The 23,906-nt window shown below is 53.8% G+C and overlaps 5 long non-coding RNA genes across 5 annotated transcripts; all 5 read right to left on the minus strand.

The window, feature by feature from the left end:
• Positions 1 to 1,268: 1,268 nt before the first annotated feature.
• LOC125319597 lies at positions 1,269 to 2,291 on the minus strand. The gene is made up of 4 exons (XR_007200823.1): positions 2,196 to 2,291; positions 1,607 to 1,647; positions 1,464 to 1,505; positions 1,269 to 1,369 (listed from the first exon to the last, which is right to left on the minus strand). It is a non-coding gene; the product is annotated as an uncharacterized LOC125319597 (long non-coding RNA).
• A 3,290-nt stretch (positions 2,292 to 5,581) lies between these two features.
• LOC125319590 lies at positions 5,582 to 6,604 on the minus strand. The gene is made up of 4 exons (XR_007200822.1): positions 6,509 to 6,604; positions 5,920 to 5,960; positions 5,777 to 5,818; positions 5,582 to 5,682 (listed from the first exon to the last, which is right to left on the minus strand). It is a non-coding gene; the product is annotated as an uncharacterized LOC125319590 (long non-coding RNA).
• A 3,289-nt stretch (positions 6,605 to 9,893) lies between these two features.
• LOC125319567 lies at positions 9,894 to 11,028 on the minus strand. The gene is made up of 5 exons (XR_007200805.1): positions 11,000 to 11,028; positions 10,821 to 10,922; positions 10,232 to 10,272; positions 10,089 to 10,130; positions 9,894 to 9,994 (listed from the first exon to the last, which is right to left on the minus strand). It is a non-coding gene; the product is annotated as an uncharacterized LOC125319567 (long non-coding RNA).
• A 5,430-nt stretch (positions 11,029 to 16,458) lies between these two features.
• Positions 16,459 to 17,645, minus strand: LOC125319578. Its single transcript, XR_007200815.1, has 5 exons — positions 17,565 to 17,645; positions 17,386 to 17,487; positions 16,797 to 16,837; positions 16,654 to 16,695; positions 16,459 to 16,559 (listed from the first exon to the last, which is right to left on the minus strand). It is a non-coding gene; the product is annotated as an uncharacterized LOC125319578 (long non-coding RNA).
• A 3,134-nt stretch (positions 17,646 to 20,779) lies between these two features.
• LOC125319583 lies at positions 20,780 to 21,966 on the minus strand. Its single transcript, XR_007200820.1, has 5 exons — positions 21,886 to 21,966; positions 21,707 to 21,808; positions 21,118 to 21,158; positions 20,975 to 21,016; positions 20,780 to 20,880 (listed from the first exon to the last, which is right to left on the minus strand). It is a non-coding gene; the product is annotated as an uncharacterized LOC125319583 (long non-coding RNA).
• Between the last annotated feature and the right edge of the window lie 1,940 nt (positions 21,967 to 23,906).

The following is a 23,906-nucleotide window of genomic DNA, read 5'->3' on the forward strand; positions in this document are numbered from 1 at the left end:
ATATTTTCAGAGGGCTCACAAGGGTGGCGAGCCAGGTCTGGCAGCAAGGAGGCTCGGAGAATACAGGCAGACCACCTAAAACACACAAATGGCAACAGATGCTTAGAGCTGTACCAGAACTTGACACCCAAGGAATGACAACTTTTTCTTTCCACCACTCACCGCTTACCTTGCTCAACTCACTTTGACTGCTGCTATCCAGCTTAACCTCCTAAAAACAAAGAACAATGCTGTAAACATAGCCACCATTTACACTCGCCCTGCAAACACAAACGGTAACTCGCCTTCCTGCGGGAACCCCCTCACCCGGTGCAGGGGGCTCTGCCACGGATTTAATCCGTCTGCATCTGAAAGAAAGCGATGACAAAAGTCAAAGCGGTGCACAGGAACTTAATAGCTCCAGCCATCCTGTGTCAATCCAGGAATACCATCTTGAGGTCAAACTACACCCTACATTACAAATTTCAAGTCCCCGGGCCCGGTCCTATTACACCTATAGGCCAGGCTGTGCAGCAGGGCAGACGAGCTCCGGACCAAACCCACACAGGCACCCGTGACACAGATGATGACGAACGAGGGCAAGCGACGAGGAGAGAAAACTCTCGGCGAGAAGAATGACCACAAGCACATCGAAGGGCTAAGGCAGAAGACACGAGACACCCAGTAGAGACAGAACACGCAGGAGACAAGCTACACAACGTGCACTATGACTGCTCTGCCTGGCTCGCCTCAGCGCTGTGATCAAAAGGGAGACTTTCCCTTTAGGGGGCCTAAAGGGGCCCCTTCTTAGACATCCCCATCTCTGAAGCTGACACAAAATTCCCTCGCGGCGAGCCCCGACCCGACACCCCGCTTGCATCCCCTCAACTTATCTCTCGGACATCCGGGGATGCGAATCCTCCTCGGGTGCAAAAGAAGGCCGCTCACCGTCCGAGAAGCTCCTGCCGTCGCCGGGCTGTTGTCTCTTAGTCAGCTACGATTAAAAAAAACCTGTCAAGGCCTGAACTTAGCGGCACGTGGCCCACTACAATTCTTGTACTCACCATCTCCTAAGATGGCAGGGGACCTCACGCTGCACGCTTCGGCCGCGCTCCGAGGCTGATGCCACCGTCGCAGGCTATACCTGAGGTAAGAGGAGACAGGCCATGTGGCATTGCTGAAACCTGAGTGGACCCTCGCTCCTCCCTCCCTCCCCGACTCGCCGCAACTCCTCGGCCATTGCCAAAGGCTACCCGGACTGCACCCTCACCTGGAAAAGGTCAGGGCTTCATCGCAGAGCTTTGCGATACTTGCGGAGGGGTCACGAGGGCGGCGAGCCGGGTCCGTCGGCCGTTCTGCGAGGGGGTTCGGCGTAATGCAAGTGGACCGCCTAAAACGCACAAATGACAATAGATGCTAAGAGCTGCGCCAGAACCTGGCGCCCAAGCAACAACAACTTTTTCTTTCCACCGGCCACTGCTTACCTCGCTCACTCGACACTGACTGCTAAGATCCGGCTTTACCACCTAAAAACAAAGACAGAGAACAATGCTAGAACATAGCCACCCGTTTACACTTGCCCCGCAAACACAAACGGTGACTCACCTTCCTGTGGGAACCCCCTCACCTGGTATGGAGCGCTCCGCCACAGATATAATCGATCTGCGTCTGAAAGAAAGTTAATGATAAAAGTCAAAGAGCTGCATAAGAACTTAATGGCTACAGACACCTTATGTCAATCTAGGAATACCATCTAGATGGCAACTACAGCCTACATAACAAATTTCAAGTCCCCGGGCTTTGCCCTATCGCACCTATAACGCCAGACTATGCAGCAGGGCAGAGCAGCTCCGGGCCAAACCCACGCTGGCCCCTGTGACACGGGACGTGACGAACACGGGGGTGCAACACGGAGAGAAACTCCCAGTGAGAAGAACGGCCGCCAGCACCTCGAAGGGCAAAGGAAAAAGACACACGACACAAGAAGCCCAAAAGACGCAGAACACACGATAGACGAGCGACACGACACGCACCGGGACTGTTCTGTCCTACGCGCCTCAGCATTGTGATCAAAAATGAGACTTTCCCGTTATGTGGCCTAAAGGGGCCCTTTCTTGGACATCCCCGTCTCCAGAGCTAATTCAAAAATCCCTCCGACGAGTCCCGACCCAGCACATCGCTCTCATCCCCTCTGTGAGGCGTAGCCCTCGACTTACCTCTCGGCTGTCCGGGGATGCAAATCTGCATCAGGTGTGAAAGAAGGCCACCTCGCCATCTGGGAAGTTCCAGCCGTTACCAGGCCGTTGTCTCTTAGTTGGCTACAAGAAAGAGAACCAAACATCAAGGCGAGAACTTAGTGGCACCTCAGCCAGAACCCGACAGTTCCTCCACTCACCATCTCCTAAGAGGGCCGGGCTCCTTGGGGCCGCACGCTTCGGCTGCGCTCCCAGGCTGACGCTATCGTTGTGGCACATACCTGGGTTAAGAGGAGACAAAGCGATGCGGCATCGCTGAAACTTGAGCGGACCCTGGCTCTTCCTTCCTCCCTCCCTCCCCGACTCACCGCGACTCCTCGGCCGTTGCCTTCCCATGGAAAAGGTCAAGGCTTCATCGCAGAGTCCCGGTAATACTTGCGGAGAGCTCACGGAGGCAGCGAGCCGGCTCCTTTGGCCGGGCAGCAAGGGGGGGGGGGGGGGTGTCGGTGTAATACTAGCGGACCACCTAAAAGTCACAAACGACAATAGATGTTAAGAGCTGCACCAGAACTTGGCACCCGAGCAATAACCACTTTCTTTCCACCCGTCACGGCTTACCTCGCTCACTTGACATGGACTGCTGAGATCCGGCTTTTCCTCCTAAAAATAAAGACAAAGAACAATTCTGGAACACAGCCACCATTTACCCTTGCCCTACAAACACAAACGGTGACTGACCTTCCCATGGGAACCCGCTCACCCGCTGTGGGGCGCTCTGCCATGGATTTAATCCATCTGCATCTGAAAGATAGTGATGACAAAAGTCAAAGGGTTGCATGAGAACTTAACAGCTCCAGCCATCCTGTGTCAATCTAGGAATACCATCTAGAGGCCAAACTACACTCTACACTACAAATTTCAAGTCCCCGGGCCTTGTCCTATTACATCCATACACCAGGCTGTGCAGCAGGGCAGAGCAGCTCCGGGACAAACCCGAGCAGGCACCCGTGACACAGGAGATGACAAACAAGGGGACGCAACTAGGAGAGAAAACTCTGGGCTAGATGAGCACAAGGACCAAGAGAACGAGGAATTAGATGACCTAGGCAAGACCGGCGGTGAGCCGACAAGGCTCCAAGAACCCTGGCAGAAGAGGACGCTAACAGAAAGGCTTAATCCAAGAACCGCAAAGATGGATGCCCGAGAATTGTACGGGCAGAATCCTCTAGCTGTCTTCGCATTCTTACAAATCCTCATCCCCTATAACGGATCATTGTGGCGCACAGCTGTCGATGCAGCTCAGAACAAGACCAGAAAAGACACCCGACTCAACATTGCTAAAGAGACGCGATTCTGATGAAGTTCCAAGCTCAAGAGTCAAAGGATCAATGGTATCAGCACCACACTGAGGAACACCAAGAGCAGAGATGCTAAGAATAACGCCCAGCGTTTGCAATGAGCAGCTCAGAGGGCTAAGACAAGAGACCTGTGACACGAGATGCCCAAAAGACAGAGAACACACAATAGACAAGTGACATGCACCAGGACTGCTCTGCCCTGCACACCTGGGCATTGTGATCAAAATTAAGATTTTCCCTTTATGTTGGCCTAAGGGCCCCCTTCTTGGGTATCCCCACCTCCAAACCTGACTCAAAAATCCCTCCTGGCGAGTCCCAACTCGACACTCTGCTGTCACCCCATCTGTGGGTCACAAGCCTTGACTTATCTCTCAGACGTCTGCCTCGGGCGCAAAAGAAGGCCGCCTCGCCATCCGAGAAGCTCCTGCTGTCACCGGGCTGTTCTCTCTTAGTCGGCTACAACAAAGAAAACCGAACAAACATCAGTGCATGAACTTAGTGGCACCTCAGCCAAAACCCGACAATTCCGCCACTCACCGTCTCCTAATAGGGCCAGGGTCCTCGGGCCGCATGCTTTGGCCACTCTCCGATACTGACACTGTCGTTGCAAGGTATACCTTGATTAGGAGGAGACAAGGTGATGCGGCATTGCTGAGACTTGAGCAGACCCTCACTCCTCCTCCTCCTCCCTGACTCGATGCAACTCCCCAGCCGTTGCCAAAGGCTGCTCAGAAAGACCCTTCGAACGGAAAAAGTGAAGGCTCGGTCGAATAGTCCCATAATATTTTCAGAGGGCTCACAAGGGTGGCGAGCCAGGTCTGGCAGCAAGGAGGCTCGGAGAATACAGGCAGACCACCTAAAACACACAAATGACAACAGATGCTTAGAGCTGTACCAGAACTTGACACCCAAGGAATGACAACTTTTTCTTTCCACCACTCACCGCTTACCTTGCTCAACTCACTTTGACTGCTGCTATCCAGCTTAACCTCCTAAAAACAAAGAACAATGCTGTAAACATAGCCACCATTTACACTCGCCCTGCAAACACAAACGGTAACTCGCCTTCCTGCGGGAACCCCCTCACCCGGTGCAGGGGGCTCTGCCACGGATTTAATCCGTCTGCATCTGAAAGAAAGCGATGACAAAAGTCAAAGCGGTGCACAGGAACTTAATAGCTCCAGCCATCCTGTGTCAATCCAGGAATACCATCTTGAGGTCAAACTACACCCTACATTACAAATTTCAAGTCCCCGGGCCCGGTCCTATTACACCTATAGGCCAGGCTGTGCAGCAGGGCAGACGAGCTCCGGACCAAACCCACACAGGCACCCGTGACACAGATGATGACGAACGAGGGCAAGCGACGAGGAGAGAAAACTCTCGGCGAGAAGAATGACCACAAGCACATCGAAGGGCTAAGGCAGAAGACACGAGACACCCAGTAGAGACAGAACACGCAGGAGACAAGCTACACAACGTGCACTATGACTGCTCTGCCTGGCTCGCCTCAGCGCTGTGATCAAAAGGGAGACTTTCCCTTTAGGGGGCCTAAAGGGGCCCCTTCTTAGACATCCCCATCTCTGAAGCTGACACAAAATTCCCTCGCGGCGAGCCCCGACCCGACACCCCGCTTGCATCCCCTCAACTTATCTCTCGGACATCCGGGGATGCGAATCCTCCTCGGGTGCAAAAGAAGGCCGCTCACCGTCCGGGAAGCTCCTGCCGTCGCCGGGCTGTTGTCTCTTAGTCAGCTACGATTAAAAAAAACCTGTCAAGGCCTGAACTTAGCGGCACGTGGCCCACTACAATTCTTGTACTCACCATCTCCTAAGATGGCAGGGGACCTCACGCTGCACGCTTCGGCCGCGCTCCGAGGCTGATGCCACCGTCGCAGGCTATACCTGAGGTAAGAGGAGACAGGCCATGTGGCATTGCTGAAACCTGAGTGGACCCTCGCTCCTCCCTCCCTCCCCGACTCGCCGCAACTCCTCGGCCATTGCCAAAGGCTACCCGGACTGCACCCTCACCTGGAAAAGGTCAGGGCTTCATCGCAGAGCTTTGCGATACTTGCGGAGGGGTCACGAGGGCGGCGAGCCGGGTCCGTCGGCCGTTCTGCGAGGGGGTTCGGCGTAATGCAAGTGGACCGCCTAAAACGCACAAATGACAATAGATGCTAAGAGCTGCGCCAGAACCTGGCGCCCAAGCAACAACAACTTTTTCTTTCCACCGGCCACTGCTTACCTCGCTCACTCGACACTGACTGCTAAGATCCGGCTTTACCACCTAAAAACAAAGACAGAGAACAATGCTAGAACATAGCCACCCGTTTACACTTGCCCCGCAAACACAAACGGTGACTCACCTTCCTGTGGGAACCCCCTCACCTGGTATGGAGCGCTCCGCCACAGATATAATCGATCTGCGTCTGAAAGAAAGTTAATGATAAAAGTCAAAGAGCTGCATAAGAACTTAATGGCTACAGACACCTTATGTCAATCTAGGAATACCATCTAGATGGCAACTACAGCCTACATAACAAATTTCAAGTCCCCGGGCTTTGCCCTATCGCACCTATAACGCCAGACTATGCAGCAGGGCAGAGCAGCTCCGGGCCAAACCCACGCTGGCCCCTGTGACACGGGACGTGACGAACACGGGGGTGCAACACGGAGAGAAACTCCCAGTGAGAAGAACGGCCGCCAGCACCTCGAAGGGCAAAGGAAAAAGACACACGACACAAGAAGCCCAAAAGACGCAGAACACACGATAGACGAGCGACACGACACGCACCGGGACTGTTCTGTCCTACGCGCCTCAGCATTGTGATCAAAAATGAGACTTTCCCGTTATGTGGCCTAAAGGGGCCCTTTCTTGGACATCCCCGTCTCCAGAGCTAATTCAAAAATCCCTCCGACGAGTCCCGACCCAGCACATCGCTCTCATCCCCTCTGTGAGGCGTAGCCCTCGACTTACCTCTCGGCTGTCCGGGGATGCAAATCTGCATCAGGTGTGAAAGAAGGCCACCTCGCCATCTGGGAAGTTCCAGCCGTTACCAGGCCGTTGTCTCTTAGTTGGCTACAAGAAAGAGAACCAAACATCAAGGCGAGAACTTAGTGGCACCTCAGCCAGAACCCGACAGTTCCTCCACTCACCATCTCCTAAGAGGGCCGGGCTCCTTGGGGCCGCACGCTTCGGCTGCGCTCCCAGGCTGACGCTATCGTTGTGGCACATACCTGGGTTAAGAGGAGACAAAGCGATGCGGCATCGCTGAAACTTGAGCGGACCCTGGCTCTTCCTTCCTCCCTCCCTCCCCGACTCACCGCGACTCCTCGGCCGTTGCCTTCCCATGGAAAAGGTCAAGGCTTCATCGCAGAGTCCCGGTAATACTTGCGGAGAGCTCACGGAGGCAGCGAGCCGGCTCCTTTGGCCGGGCAGCAAGGGGGGGGGGGGGGTGTCGGTGTAATACTAGCGGACCACCTAAAAGGCACAAACGACAATAGATGTTAAGAGCTGCACCAGAACTTGGCACCCGAGCAATAACCACTTTCTTTCCACCCGTCACGGCTTACCTCGCTCACTTGACATGGACTGCTGAGATCCGGCTTTTCCTCCTAAAAATAAAGACAAAGAACAATTCTGGAACACAGCCACCATTTACCCTTGCCCTACAAACACAAACGGTGACTGACCTTCCCATGGGAACCCGCTCACCCGCTGTGGGGCGCTCTGCCATGGATTTAATCCATCTGCATCTGAAAGATAGTGATGACAAAAGTCAAAGGGTTGCATGAGAACTTAACAGCTCCAGCCATCCTGTGTCAATCTAGGAATACCATCTAGAGGCCAAACTACACTCTACACTACAAATTTCAAGTCCCCGGGCCTTGTCCTATTACATCCATACACCAGGCTGTGCAGCAGGGCAGAGCAGCTCCGGGACAAACCCGAGCAGGCACCCGTGACACAGGAGATGACAAACAAGGGGACGCAACTAGGAGAGAAAACTCTGGGCTAGATGAGCACAAGGACCAAGAGAACGAGGAATTAGATGACCTAGGCAAGACCGGCGGTGAGCCGACAAGGCTCCAAGAACCCTGGCAGAAGAGGACGCTAACAGAAAGGCTTAATCCAAGAACCGCAAAGATGGATGCCCGAGAATTGTACGGGCAGAATCCTCTAGCTGTCTTCGCATTCTTACAAATCCTCATCCCCTATAACGGATCATTGTGGCGCACAGCTGTCGATGCAGCTCAGAACAAGACCAGAAAAGACACCCGACTCAACATTGCTAAAGAGACGCGATTCTGATGAAGTTCCAAGCTCAAGAGTCAAAGGATCAATGGTATCAGCACCACACTGAGGAACACCAAGAGCAGAGATGCTAAGAATAACGCCCAGCGTTTGCAATGAGCAGCTCAGAGGGCTAAGACAAGAGACCTGTGACACGAGATGCCCAAAAGACAGAGAACACACAATAGACAAGTGACATGCACCAGGACTGCTCTGCCCTGCACACCTGGGCATTGTGATCAAAATTAAGATTTTCCCTTTATGTTGGCCTAAGGGCCCCCTTCTTGGGTATCCCCACCTCCAAACCTGACTCAAAAATCCCTCCTGGCGAGTCCCAACTCAACACTCTGCTGTCACCCCATCTGTGGGTCACAAGCCTTGACTTATCTCTCAGACGTCTGCCTCGGGCGCAAAAGAAGGCCGCCTCGCCATCCGAGAAGCTCCTGCTGTCACCGGGCTGTTCTCTCTTAGTCGGCTACAACAAAGAAAACCGAACAAACATCAGTGCATGAACTTAGTGGCACCTCAGCCAAAACCCGACAATTCCGCCACTCACCGTCTCCTAATAGGGCCAGGGTCCTCGGGCCGCATGCTTTGGCCACTCTCCGATACTGACACTGTCGTTGCAAGGTATACCTTGATTAGGAGGAGACAAGGTGATGCGGCATTGCTGAGACTTGAGCAGACCCTCACTCCTCCTCCTCCTCCCTGACTCGATGCAACTCCCCAGCCGTTGCCAAAGGCTGCTCAGAAAGACCCTTCGAACGGAAAAAGTGAAGGCTCGGTCGAATAGTCCCATAATATTTTCAGAGGGCTCACAAGGGTGGCGAGCCAGGTCTGGCAGCAAGGAGGCTCGGAGAATACAGGCAGACCACCTAAAACACACAAATGACAACAGATGCTTAGAGCTGTACCAGAACTTGACACCCAAGGAATGACAACTTTTTCTTTCCACCACTCACCGCTTACCTTGCTCAACTCACTTTGACTGCTGCTATCCAGCTTAACCTCCTAAAAACAAAGAACAATGCTGTAAACATAGCCACCATTTACACTCGCCCTGCAAACACAAACGGTAACTCGCCTTCCTGCGGGAACCCCCTCACCCGGTGCAGGGGGCTCTGCCACGGATTTAATCCGTCTGCATCTGAAAGAAAGCGATGACAAAAGTCAAAGCGGTGCACAGGAACTTAATAGCTCCAGCCATCCTGTGTCAATCCAGGAATACCATCTTGAGGTCAAACTACACCCTACATTACAAATTTCAAGTCCCCGGGCCCGGTCCTATTACACCTATAGGCCAGGCTGTGCAGCAGGGCAGACGAGCTCCGGACCAAACCCACACAGGCACCCGTGACACAGATGATGACGAACGAGGGCAAGCGACGAGGAGAGAAAACTCTCGGCGAGAAGAATGACCACAAGCACATCGAAGGGCTAAGGCAGAAGACACGAGACACCCAGTAGAGACAGAACACGCAGGAGACAAGCTACACAACGTGCACTATGACTGCTCTGCCTGGCTCGCCTCAGCGCTGTGATCAAAAGGGAGACTTTCCCTTTAGGGGGCCTAAAGGGGCCCCTTCTTAGACATCCCCATCTCTGAAGCTGACACAAAATTCCCTCGCGGCGAGCCCCGACCCGACACCCCGCTTGCATCCCCTCAACTTATCTCTCGGACATCCGGGGATGCGAATCCTCCTCGGGTGCAAAAGAAGGCCGCTCACCGTCCGGGAAGCTCCTGCCGTCGCCGGGCTGTTGTCTCTTAGTCAGCTACGATTAAAAAAAACCTGTCAAGGCCTGAACTTAGCGGCACGTGGCCCACTACAATTCTTGTACTCACCATCTCCTAAGATGGCAGGGGACCTCACGCTGCACGCTTCGGCCGCGCTCCGAGGCTGATGCCACCGTCGCAGGCTATACCTGAGGTAAGAGGAGACAGGCCATGTGGCATTGCTGAAACCTGAGTGGACCCTCGCTCCTCCCTCCCTCCCCGACTCGCCGCAACTCCTCGGCCATTGCCAAAGGCTACCCGGACTGCACCCTCACCTGGAAAAGGTCAGGGCTTCATCGCAGAGCTTTGCGATACTTGCGGAGGGGTCACGAGGGCGGCGAGCCGGGTCCGTCGGCCGTTCTGCGAGGGGGTTCGGCGTAATGCAAGTGGACCGCCTAAAACGCACAAATGACAATAGATGCTAAGAGCTGCGCCAGAACCTGGCGCCCAAGCAACAACAACTTTTTCTTTCCACCGGCCACTGCTTACCTCGCTCACTCGACACTGACTGCTAAGATCCGGCTTTACCACCTAAAAACAAAGACAGAGAACAATGCTAGAACATAGCCACCCGTTTACACTTGCCCCGCAAACACAAACGGTGACTCACCTTCCTGTGGGAACCCCCTCACCTGGTATGGAGCGCTCCGCCACAGATATAATCGATCTGCGTCTGAAAGAAAGTTAATGATAAAAGTCAAAGAGCTGCATAAGAACTTAATGGCTACAGACACCTTATGTCAATCTAGGAATACCATCTAGATGGCAACTACAGCCTACATAACAAATTTCAAGTCCCCGGGCTTTGCCCTATCGCACCTATAACGCCAGACTATGCAGCAGGGCAGAGCAGCTCCGGGCCAAACCCACGCTGGCCCCTGTGACACGGGACGTGACGAACACGGGGGTGCAACACGGAGAGAAACTCCCAGTGAGAAGAACGGCCGCCAGCACCTCGAAGGGCAAAGGAAAAAGACACACGACACAAGAAGCCCAAAAGACGCAGAACACACGATAGACGAGCGACACGACACGCACCGGGACTGTTCTGTCCTACGCGCCTCAGCATTGTGATCAAAAATGAGACTTTCCCGTTATGTGGCCTAAAGGGGCCCTTTCTTGGACATCCCCGTCTCCAGAGCTAATTCAAAAATCCCTCCGACGAGTCCCGACCCAGCACATCGCTCTCATCCCCTCTGTGAGGCGTAGCCCTCGACTTACCTCTCGGCTGTCCGGGGATGCAAATCTGCATCAGGTGTGAAAGAAGGCCACCTCGCCATCTGGGAAGTTCCAGCCGTTACCAGGCCGTTGTCTCTTAGTTGGCTACAAGAAAGAGAACCAAACATCAAGGCGAGAACTTAGTGGCACCTCAGCCAGAACCCGACAGTTCCTCCACTCACCATCTCCTAAGAGGGCCGGGCTCCTTGGGGCCGCACGCTTCGGCTGCGCTCCCAGGCTGACGCTATCGTTGTGGCACATACCTGGGTTAAGAGGAGACAAAGCGATGCGGCATCGCTGAAACTTGAGCGGACCCTGGCTCTTCCTTCCTCCCTCCCTCCCCGACTCACCGCGACTCCTCGGCCGTTGCCTTCCCATGGAAAAGGTCAAGGCTTCATCGCAGAGTCCCGGTAATACTTGCGGAGAGCTCACGGAGGCAGCGAGCCGGCTCCTTTGGCCGGGCAGCAAGGGGGGGGGGGGGGGTGTCGTTGTAATACTAGCGGACCACCTAAAAGGCACAAACGACAATAGATGTTAAGAGCTGCACCAGAACTTGGCACCCGAGCAATAACCACTTTCTTTCCACCCGTCACGGCTTACCTCGCTCACTTGACATGGACTGCTGAGATCCGGCTTTTCCTCCTAAAAATAAAGACAAAGAACAATTCTGGAACACAGCCACCATTTACCCTTGCCCTACAAACACAAACGGTGACTGACCTTCCCATGGGAACCCGCTCACCCGCTGTGGGGCGCTCTGCCATGGATTTAATCCATCTGCATCTGAAAGATAGTGATGACAAAAGTCAAAGGGTTGCATGAGAACTTAACAGCTCCAGCCATCCTGTGTCAATCTAGGAATACCATCTAGAGGCCAAACTACACTCTACACTACAAATTTCAAGTCCCCGGGCCTTGTCCTATTACATCCATACACCAGGCTGTGCAGCAGGGCAGAGCAGCTCCGGGACAAACCCGAGCAGGCACCCGTGACACAGGAGATGACAAACAAGGGGACGCAACTAGGAGAGAAAACTCTGGGCTAGATGAGCACAAGGACCAAGAGAACGAGGAATTAGATGACCTAGGCAAGACCGGCGGTGAGCCGACAAGGCTCCAAGAACCCTGGCAGAAGAGGACGCTAACAGAAAGGCTTAATCCAAGAACCGCAAAGATGGATGCCCGAGAATTGTACGGGCAGAATCCTCTAGCTGTCTTCGCATTCTTACAAATCCTCATCCCCTATAACGGATCATTGTGGCGCACAGCTGTCGATGCAGCTCAGAACAAGACCAGAAAAGACACCCGACTCAACGTTGCTAAAGAGACGCGATTCTGATGAAGTTCCAAGCTCAAGAGTCAAAGGATCAATGGTATCAGCACCACACTGAGGAACACCAAGAGCAGAGATGCTAAGAATAACGCCCAGCGTTTGCAATGAGCAGCTCAGAGGGCTAAGACAAGAGACCTGTGACACGAGATGCCCAAAAGACAGAGAACACACAATAGACAAGTGACATGCACCAGGACTGCTCTGCCCTGCACACCTGGGCATTGTGATCAAAATTAAGATTTTCCCTTTATGTTGGCCTAAGGGCCCCCTTCTTGGGTATCCCCACCTCCAAACCTGACTCAAAAATCCCTCCTGGCGAGTCCCAACTCGACACTCTGCTGTCACCCCATCTGTGGGTCACAAGCCTTGACTTATCTCTCAGACGTCTGCCTCGGGCGCAAAAGAAGGCCGCCTCGCCATCCGAGAAGCTCCTGCTGTCACCGGGCTGTTCTCTCTTAGTCGGCTACAACAAAGAAAACCGAACAAACATCAGTGCATGAACTTAGTGGCACCTCAGCCAAAACCCGACAATTCCGCCACTCACCGTCTCCTAATAGGGCCAGGGTCCTCGGGCCGCACGCTTTGGCCACTCTCCGATACTGACACTGTCGTTGCAAGGTATACCTTGATTAGGAGGAGACAAGGTGATGCGGCATTGCTGAGACTTGAGCAGACCCTTACTCCTCCTTCTCCTCCCTGACTCGATGCAACTCCCCAGCTGTTGCAGTGGGGATCCTGCAACACGCATATATCAAACCAGGAGTCCCATGGAAAGGAAATATATATGGACAGACAGATTCTTGATAGCTGTTTCAGAGATGTTTATTTCTCCAGCCGCATGGCCGGAGCTCTGCCGAGGAACTGTTCCAGTCACGGGACCAAGGGTCCTTCTGCCCGCGCAGGGAACACAAACCAACCAATGGGAACGAGGCTGAGCAAGGACAGGGAAGCCCCGTGTCTGTGCCCTCAGGGCCCCTCTCCCAGGGCTACACGGCAGGGGAGGGACCCCAACACCTCACCCGTTTTATTTTAATAAAAGGAGAATGAAAACAACTGGATAAACATAACAAGAACAGTTTCAAAACAAAACAAGCCACCCTCCTGAGTCTTTAAATGTCCAAACAGATTCTCTGGAACATCTTAGGGCTGACAGAAGGGAGACAGAATTCTCTGAGCATGCTTTGTGGGGAAACTGAGGCAGGAGAGGGTTTAACTTCTTCCCTCCCCCTTTTCATCCCCCACTCGGCATTGGAAAGGGATTTTTGGGGAAACAATTGGCAAAAGCATGGTTTTGTGAGGGAAACCATGGATGAAAAAACGGATTGGGAATACACTGGGGGTAATAGGACATAGGGTAAAAGGGAAAGGTGGGATTAGGAAAGGGAAACTGTAGGGGGGGCTTACAATAGAGATACTGTCTAACATGACTACGATTTTTTGCATATATACTGCCTTTTACAGGAACACCATCAGGCCCAGTGACCTGCGATGCTTGTAACCCTTTTCTCCCTAGTACAATATTAAATTCCACCACCTCTCCATCTCCCAAGCTTGGGATGCATTTTTCAGGGTTATTCTTTTTAATAGCAGTTCTATGCACGAATATGTCTTGCTGGTTGTCACACCTTGTTATAAAACCATAATTTTGCTTAACATTATACCATTTTACTATCCCTAAGGTCTTAGTTGCTATGATCTTTTCCTTTTTCCGAGTGGCTGCTGTTTTCTGTCTCGCTGCCTCTTTGCTCTCTCCTTCGGTTGCTCCCGTGTTGGAATTGTCGGGGCTGCTGGTGCCTGCGCGCTCTTCCCGGGGTCGCGTTCGGGGCTGCGCGGGCCGGGCCGGGCCACGCCGCTCAGTTCTCCGTGCGTCGCCTCCTCTGGTCGCAGCTTCGCTGCCGCTGTCGGGCGCTGCACCCACGTCTCGGCCGGGCCCCCGAGCGATGACTCCCCCGCGCTCCGCTCCAGCGCGCGTCTCGGCTGGGCGCGGCTCCGCTCCACCGCCATCGCCGCCAGCCGCTGCCCGCGCGCCGCCCCTCTCGGTCGGGCGTTCCCGGGGCTCGCTCCACCACGCGCTGTGCTGCGCTGTGCGGGTCCCGCCGGGTCCCGCCGCGCCTCGCTCCGCCACCGACACTGCGGCTCGCGTGGCTCCGCCCGCACGCGGGAACTGCCTCGCTGCTGCTCGCAGAGTGCTCGGTGCACGTGGCCTGGGCCGCACGGTCCCTGCGCCAGGCTTCCCTTCGCCAGGACACAGCTGACATTGCTCAACAGTCTCGGTAACTAAATAATATTCACGAAAATATTCTTCCATCGGCATATATTTTGACTCCAGTATTAACTGTGTCCAAACGGTTTTCCAAAAGCCCTTGGTAAGAATTAAATCCCAAGAAACATAGAAAAAGTTCTTAAACAACCATGCCAGGAAGTGTTTCAGTTCTTTTTGAGCTTGAATCAAGCTAAAATTTACAAATCGTTGTTCAAGAATCATTTTAAGTTTAAGATAAATGTCCATATGCGGCTCTGAGAGCCAAGAGTCTTCCCACGGTTCCTCCATAGTTTAGATACGGAATAGCAAAGCAAAACCAAGAAGAGGAATCCAAAGTTTCCAGGGTTTACTCACACAAATCAGTCGCTTAGGGATCGGGGATCGTTCTGCTCACAAATCTCCACCATTTGTTGCAGTGGGGATCCTGCAACACGCATATATCAAACCAGGAGTCCCGTGGAAAGGAAATATATATGGACAGACAGATTCTTGATAGCTGTTTCAGAGATGTTTATTTCTCCAGCCGCATGGCCAGGGCTCTGCCGAGGAACTGTTCCAGTCACGGGACCAAGGGTCCTTCTGCCCGCGCAGGGAACACAAACCAACCAATGGGAACGAGGCTGAGCAGGGGCAGGGAAGCCCCGTGTCTGTGCCCTCAGGGCCCCTCTCCCAGGGCTACACGGCAGGGGAGGGACCCCAACACCCAGCCGTTGCCAAAGGCTGCTCAGAAAGACCCTTCGAACGGAAAAAGTGAAGGCTCGGTCGAATAGTCCCATAATATTTTCAGAGGGCTCACAAGGGTGGCGAGCCAGGTCTGGCAGCAAGGAGGCTCGGAGAATACAGGCAGACCACCTAAAACACACAAATGACAACAGATGCTTAGAGCTGTACCAGAACTTGACACCCAAGGAATGACAACTTTTTCTTTCCACCACTCACCGCTTACCTTGCTCAACTCACTTTGACTGCTGCTATCCAGCTTAACCTCCTAAAACCAAAGAACAATGCTGTAAACATAGCCACCATTTACACTCGCCCTGCAAACACAAACGGTAACTCGCCTTCCTGCGGGAACCCCCTCACCCGGTGCAGGGGGCTCTGCCACGGATTTAATCCGTCTGCATCTGAAAGAAAGCGATGACAAAAGTCAAAGCGGTGCACAGGAACTTAATAGCTCCAGCCATCCTGTGTCAATCCAGGAATACCATCTTGAGGTCAAACTACACCCTACATTACAAATTTCAAGTCCCCGGGCCCGGTCCTATTACACCTATAGGCCAGGCTGTGCAGCAGGGCAGACGAGCTCCGGACCAAACCCACACAGGCTCCCGTGACACAGACGATGACGAACGAGGGGAAGCGACGAGGAGAGAAAACTCTCGGCGAGAAGAATGACCACAAGCACATCGAAGGGCTAAGGCAGAAGACACGAGACACCCAGTAGAGACAGAACACGCAGGAGACAAGCTACACAACGTGCACTATGACTGCTCTGCCTGGCTCGCCTCAGCGCTGTGATCAAAAGGGAGACTTTCCCTTTAGGGGGCCTAAAGGGGCCCCTTCTTAGACATCCCCATCTCTGAAGCTGACACAAAATTCCCTCGCGGCGAGCCCCGACCCGACACCCCGCTTGCATCCCCTCAACTTATCTCTCGGACATCCGGGGATGCGAATCCTCCTCGGGTGCAAAAGAAGGCCGCTCACCGTCCGGGAAGCTCCTGCCGTCGCCGGGCTGTTGTCTCTTAGTCAGCTACGATTAAAAAAAACCTGTCAAGGCCTGAACTTAGCGGCACGTGGCCCACTACAATTCTTGTACTCACCATCTCCTAAGATGGCAGGGGACCTCACGCTGCACGCTTCGGCCGCGCTCCGAGGCTGATGCCACCGTCGCAGGCTATACCTGAGGTAAGAGGAGACAGGCCATGTGGCATTGCTGAAACCTGAGTGGACCCTCGCTCCTCCCTCCCTCCCCGACTCGCCGCAACTCCTCGGCCATTGCCAAAGGCTACCCGGACTGCACCCTCACCTGGAAAAGGTCAGGGCTTCATCGCAGAGCTTTGCGATACTTGCGGAGGGGTCACGAGGGCGGCGAGCCGGGTCCGTCGGCCGTTCTGCGAGGGGGTTCGGCGTAATGCAAGTGGACCGCCTAAAACGCACAAATGACAATAGATGCTAAGAGCTGCGCCAGAACCTGGCGCCCAAGCAACAACAACTTTTTCTTTCCACCGGCCACTGCTTACCTCGCTCACTCGACACTGACTGCTAAGATCCGGCTTTACCACCTAAAAACAAAGACAGAGAACAATGCTAGAACATAGCCACCCGTTTACACTTGCCCCGCAAACACAAACGGTGACTCACCTTCCTGTGGGAACCCCCTCACCTGGTATGGAGCGCTCCGCCACAGATATAATCGATCTGCGTCTGAAAGAAAGTTAATGATAAAAGTCAAAGAGCTGCATGAGAACTTACTGGCTACAGACACCTTATGTCAATCTAGGAATACCATCTAGATGGCAACTACAGCCTACATAACAAATTTCAAGTCCCCGGGCTTTGCCCTATCGCACCTATAACGCCAGACTATGCAGCAGGGCAGAGCAGCTCCGGGCCAAACCCACGCTGGCCCCTGTGACACGGGACGTGACGAACACGGGGGTGCAACACGGAGAGAAACTCCCAGTGAGAAGAACGGCCGCCAGCACCTCGAAGGGCAAAGGAAAAAGACACACGACACAAGAAGCCCAAAAGACGCAGAACACACGATAGACGAGCGACACGACACGCACCGGGACTGTTCTGTCCTACGCGCCTCAGCATTGTGATCAAAAATGAGACTTTCCCGTTATGTGGCCTAAAGGGGCCCTTTCTTGGACATCCCCGTCTCCAGAGCTAATTCAAAAATCCCTCCGACGAGTCCCGACCCAGCACATCGCTCTCGTCACCTCTGTGAGGCGTAGCCCTCGACTTACCTCTCGGCTGTCCGGGGATGCAAATCTGCATCAGGTGTGAAAGAAGGCCACCTCGCCATCTGGGAAGTTCCAGCCGTTACCAGGCCGTTGTCTCTTAGTTGGCTACAAGAAAGAGAACCAAACATCAAGGCGTGAACTTAGTGGCACCTCAGCCAGAACCCGACAGTTCCTCCACTCACCATCTCCTAAGAGGGCCGGGCTCCTTGGGGCCGCACGCTTCGGCTGCGCTCCCAGGCTGACGCTATCGTTGCGGCACATACCTGGGTTAAGAGGAGACAAAGCGATGCGGCATCGCTGAAACTTGAGCGGACCCTGGCTCTTCCTTCCTCCCTCCCTCCCCGACTCACCGCGACTCCTCGGCCGTTGCCTTCCCATGGAAAAGGTCAAGGCTTCATCGCAGAGTCCCGGTAATACTTGCGGAGAGCTCACGGAGGCAGCGAGCCGGCTCCTTCGGCCGGGCAGCAAGGGGGGGGGGGGGGGGGGGGGGGAGTCGGTGTAATACTAGCGGACCACCTAAAAGTCACAAACGACAATAGATGTTAAGAGCTGCACCAGAACTTGGCACCCGAGCAATAACCACTTTCTTTCCACCCGTCACGGCTTACCTCGCTCACTTGACATGGACTGCTGAGATCCGGCTTTTCCTCCTAAAAATAAAGACAAAGAACAATTCTGGAACACAGCCACCATTTACCCTTGCCCTACAAACACAAACGGTGACTGACCTTCCCATGGGAACCCGCTCACCCGCTGTGGGGCGCTCTGCCATGGATTTAATCCATCTGCATCTGAAAGATAGTGATGACAAAAGTCAAAGGGTTGCATAAGAACTTAACAGCTCCAGCCATCCTGTGTCAATCTAGGAATACCATCTAGAGGCCAAACTACACTCTACACTACAAATTTCAAGTCCCCGGGCCTTGTCCTATTACATCCATACACCAGGCTGTGCAGCAGGGCAGAGCAGCTCCGGGACAAACCCGAGCAGGCACCCGTGACACAGGAGATGACAAACAAGGGGACGCAACTAGGAGAGAAAACTCTGGGCTAGATGAGCACAAGGACCAAGAGAACGAGGAATTAGATGACCTAGGCAAGACCGGCGGTGAGCCGACAAGGCTCCAAGAACCCTGGCAGAAGAGGACGCTAACAGAAAGGCTTAATCCAAGAACCGCAAAGATGGATGCCCGAGAATTGTACGGGCAGAATCCTCTAGCTGTCTTCGCATTCTTACAAATCCTCATCCCCTATAACGGATCATTGTGGCGCACAGCTGTCGATGCAGCTCAGAACAAGACCAGAAAAGACACCCGACTCAACATTGCTAAAGAGACGCGATTCTGATGAAGTTCCAAGCTCAAGAGTCAAAGGATCAATGGTATCAGCACCACACTGAGGAACACCAAGAGCAGAGATGCTAAGAATAACGCCCAGCGTTTGCAATGAGCAGCTCAGAGGGCTAAGACAAGAGACCTGTGACACGAGATGCCCAAAAGACAGAGAACACACAATAGACAAGTGACATGCACCAGGACTGCTCTGCCCTGCACACCTGGGCATTGTGATCAAAATTAAGATTTTCCCTTTATGTTGGCCTAAGGGCCCCCTTCTTGGGTATCCCCACCTCCAAACCTGACTCAAAAATCCCTCCTGGCGAGTCCCAACTCGACACTCTGCTGTCACCCCATCTGTGGGTCACAAGCCTTGACTTATCTCTCAGACGTCTGCCTCGGGCGCAAAAGAAGGCCGCCTCGCCATCCGAGAAGCTCCTGCTGTCACCGGGCTGTTCTCTCTTAGTCGGCTACAACAAAGAAAACCGAACAAACATCAGTGCATGAACTTAGTGGCACCTCAGCCAAAACCCGACAATTCCGCCACTCACCGTCTCCTAATAGGGCCAGGGTCCTCGGGCCGCATGCTTTGGCCACTCTCCGATACTGACACTGTCGTTGCAAGGTATACCTTGATTAGGAGGAGACAAGGTGATGCGGCATTGCTGAGACTTGAGCAGACCCTCACTCCTCCTCCTCCTCCCTGACTCGATGCAACTCCCCAGCCGTTGCCAAAGGCTGCTCAGAAAGACCCTTCGAACGGAAAAAGTGAAGGCTCGGTCGAATAGTCCCATAATATTTTCAGAGGGCTCACAAGGGTGGCGAGCCAGGTCTGGCAGCAAGGAGGCTCGGAGAATACAGGCAGACCACCTAAAACACACAAATGACAACAGATGCTTAGAGCTGTACCAGAACTTGACACCCAAGGAATGACAACTTTTTCTTTCCACCACTCACCGCTTACCTTGCTCAACTCACTTTGACTGCTGCTATCCAGCTTAACCTCCTAAAAACAAAGAACAATGCTGTAAACATAGCCACCATTTACACTCGCCCTGCAAACACAAACGGTAACTCGCCTTCCTGCGGGAACCCCCTCACCCGGTGCAGGGGGCTCTGCCACGGATTTAATCCGTCTGCATCTGAAAGAAAGCGATGACAAAAGTCAAAGCGGTGCACAGGAACTTAATAGCTCCAGCCATCCTGTGTCAATCCAGGAATACCATCTTGAGGTCAAACTACACCCTACATTACAAATTTCAAGTCCCCGGGCCCGGTCCTATTACACCTATAGGCCAGGCTGTGCAGCAGGGCAGACGAGCTCCGGACCAAACCCACACAGGCACCCGTGACACAGATGATGACGAACGAGGGCAAGCGACGAGGAGAGAAAACTCTCGGCGAGAAGAATGACCACAAGCACATCGAAGGGCTAAGGCAGAAGACACGAGACACCCAGTAGAGACAGAACACGCAGGAGACAAGCTACACAACGTGCACTATGACTGCTCTGCCTGGCTCGCCTCAGCGCTGTGATCAAAAGGGAGACTTTCCCTTTAGGGGGCCTAAAGGGGCCCCTTCTTAGACATCCCCATCTCTGAAGCTGACACAAAATTCCCTCGCGGCGAGCCCCGACCCGACACCCCGCTTGCATCCCCTCAACTTATCTCTCGGACATCCGGGGATGCGAATCCTCCTCGGGTGCAAAAGAAGGCCGCTCACCGTCCGGGAAGCTCCTGCCGTCGCCGGGCTGTTGTCTCTTAGTCAGCTACGATTAAAAAAAACCTGTCAAGGCCTGAACTTAGCGGCACGTGGCCCACTACAATTCTTGTACTCACCATCTCCTAAGATGGCAGGGGACCTCACGCTGCACGCTTCGGCCGCGCTCCGAGGCTGATGCCACCGTCGCAGGCTATACCTGAGGTAAGAGGAGACAGGCCATGTGGCATTGCTGAAACCTGAGTGGACCCTCGCTCCTCCCTCCCTCCCCGACTCGCCGCAACTCCTCGGCCATTGCCAAAGGCTACCCGGACTGCACCCTCACCTGGAAAAGGTCAGGGCTTCATCGCAGAGCTTTGCGATACTTGCGGAGGGGTCACGAGGGCGGCGAGCCGGGTCCGTCGGCCGTTCTGCGAGGGGGTTCGGCGTAATGCAAGTGGACCGCCTAAAACGCACAAATGACAATAGATGCTAAGAGCTGCGCCAGAACCTGGCGCCCAAGCAACAACAACTTTTTCTTTCCACCGGCCACTGCTTACCTCGCTCACTCGACACTGACTGCTAAGATCCGGCTTTACCACCTAAAAACAAAGACAGAGAACAATGCTAGAACATAGCCACCCGTTTACACTTGCCCCGCAAACACAAACGGTGACTCACCTTCCTGTGGGAACCCCCTCACCTGGTATGGAGCGCTCCGCCACAGATATAATCGATCTGCGTCTGAAAGAAAGTTAATGATAAAAGTCAAAGAGCTGCATAAGAACTTAATGGCTACAGACACCTTATGTCAATCTAGGAATACCATCTAGATGGCAACTACAGCCTACATAACAAATTTCAAGTCCCCGGGCTTTGCCCTATCGCACCTATAACGCCAGACTATGCAGCAGGGCAGAGCAGCTCCGGGCCAAACCCACGCTGGCCCCTGTGACACGGGACGTGACGAACACGGGGGTGCAACACGGAGAGAAACTCCCAGTGAGAAGAACGGCCGCCAGCACCTCGAAGGGCAAAGGAAAAAGACACGCGACACAAGAAGCCCAAAAGACGCAGAACACACGATAGACGAGCGACACGACACGCACCGGGACTGTTCTGTCCTACGCGCCTCAGCATTGTGATCAAAAATGAGACTTTCCCGTTATGTGGCCTAAAGGGGCCCTTTCTTGGACATCCCCGTCTCCAGAGCTAATTCAAAAATCCCTCCGACGAGTCCCGACCCAGCACATCGCTCTCGTCACCTCTGTGAGGCGTAGCCCTCGACTTACCTCTCGGCTGTCCGGGGATGCAAATCTGCATCAGGTGTGAAAGAAGGCCACCTCGCCATCTGGGAAGTTCCAGCCGTTACCAGGCCGTTGTCTCTTAGTTGGCTACAAGAAAGAGAACCAAACATCAAGGCGTGAACTTAGTGGCACCTCAGCCAGAACCCGACAGTTCCTCCACTCACCATCTCCTAAGAGGGCCGGGCTCCTTGGGGCCGCACGCTTCGGCTGCGCTCCCAGGCTGACGCTATCGTTGCGGCACATACCTGGGTTAAGAGGAGACAAAGCGATGCGGCATCGCTGAAACTTGAGCGGACCCTGGCTCTTCCTTCCTCCCTCCCTCCCCGACTCACCGCGACTCCTCGGCCGTTGCCTTCCCATGGAAAAGGTCAAGGCTTCATCGCAGAGTCCCGGTAATACTTGCGGAGAGCTCACGGAGGCAGCGAGCCGGCTCCTTCGGCCGGGCAGCAAGGGGGGGGGGGGGGGAGTCGGTGTAATACTAGCGGACCACCTAAAAGTCACAAACGACAATAGATGTTAAGAGCTGCACCAAAACTTGGCACCCGAGCAATAACCACTTTCTTTCCACCCGTCACGGCTTACCTCGCTCACTTGACATGGACTGCTGAGATCCGGCTTTTCCTCCTAAAAATAAAGACAAAGAACAATTCTGGAACACAGCCACCATTTACCCTTGCCCTACAAACACAAACGGTGACTGACCTTCCCATGGGAACCCGCTCACCCGCTGTGGGGCGCTCTGCCATGGATTTAATCCATCTGCATCTGAAAGATAGTGATGACAAAAGTCAAAGGGTTGCATGAGAACTTAACAGCTCCAGCCATCCTGTGTCAATCTAGGAATACCATCTAGAGGCCAAACTACACTCTACACTACAAATTTCAAGTCCCCGGGCCTTGTCCTATTACATCCATACACCAGGCTGTGCAGCAGGGCAGAGCAGCTCCGGGACAAACCCGAGCAGGCACCCGTGACACAGGAGATGACAAACAAGGGGACGCAACTAGGAGAGAAAACTCTGGGCTAGATGAGCACAAGGACCAAGAGAACGAGGAATTAGATGACCTAGGCAAGACCGGCGGTGAGCCGACAAGGCTCCAAGAACCCTGGCAGAAGAGGACGCTAACAGAAAGGCTTAATCCAAGAACCGCAAAGATGGATGCCCGAGAATTGTACGGGCAGAATCCTCTAGCTGTCTTCGCATTCTTACAAATCCTCATCCCCTATAACGGATCATTGTGGCGCACAGCTGTCGATGCAGCTCAGAACAAGACCAGAAAAGACACCCGACTCAACATTGCTAAAGAGACGCGATTCTGATGAAGTTCCAAGCTCAAGAGTCAAAGGATCAATGGTATCAGCACCACACTGAGGAACACCAAGAGCAGAGATGCTAAGAATAACGCCCAGCGTTTGCAATGAGCAGCTCAGAGGGCTAAGACAAGAGACCTGTGACACGAGATGCCCAAAAGACAGAGAACACACAATAGACAAGTGACATGCACCAGGACTGCTCTGCCCTGCACACCTGGGCATTGTGATCAAAATTAAGATTTTCCCTTTATGTTGGCCTAAGGGCCCCCTTCTTGGGTATCCCCACCTCCAAACCTGACTCAAAAATCCCTCCTGGCGAGTCCCAACTCGACACTCTGCTGTCACCCCATCTGTGGGTCACAAGCCTTGACTTATCTCTCAGACGTCTGCCTCGGGCGCAAAAGAAGGCCGCCTCGCCATCCGAGAAGCTCCTGCTGTCACCGGGCTGTTCTCTCTTAGTCGGCTACAACAAAGAAAACCGAACAAACATCAGTGCATGAACTTAGTGGCACCTCAGCCAAAACCCGACAATTCCGCCACTCACCGTCTCCTAATAGGGCCAGGGTCCTCGGGCCGCATGCTTTGGCCACTCTCCGATACTGACACTGTCGTTGCAAGGTATACCTTGATTAGGAGGAGACAAGGTGATGCGGCATTGCTGAGACTTGAGCAGACCCTCACTCCTCCTCCTCCTCCCTGACTCGATGCAACTCCCCAGCTGTTGCAGTGGGGATCCTGCAACACGCATATATCAAACCAGGAGTCCCGTGGAAAGGAAATATATATGGACAGACAGATTCTTGATAGCTGTTTCAGAGATGTTTATTTCTCCAGCCGCATGGCCGGAGCTCTGCCGAGGAACTGTTCCAG

Source organism: Corvus hawaiiensis, chromosome Z (assembly GCF_020740725.1).
Source record: "Corvus hawaiiensis isolate bCorHaw1 chromosome Z, bCorHaw1.pri.cur, whole genome shotgun sequence".
Taxonomy (NCBI): domain Eukaryota; kingdom Metazoa; phylum Chordata; class Aves; order Passeriformes; family Corvidae; genus Corvus; species Corvus hawaiiensis.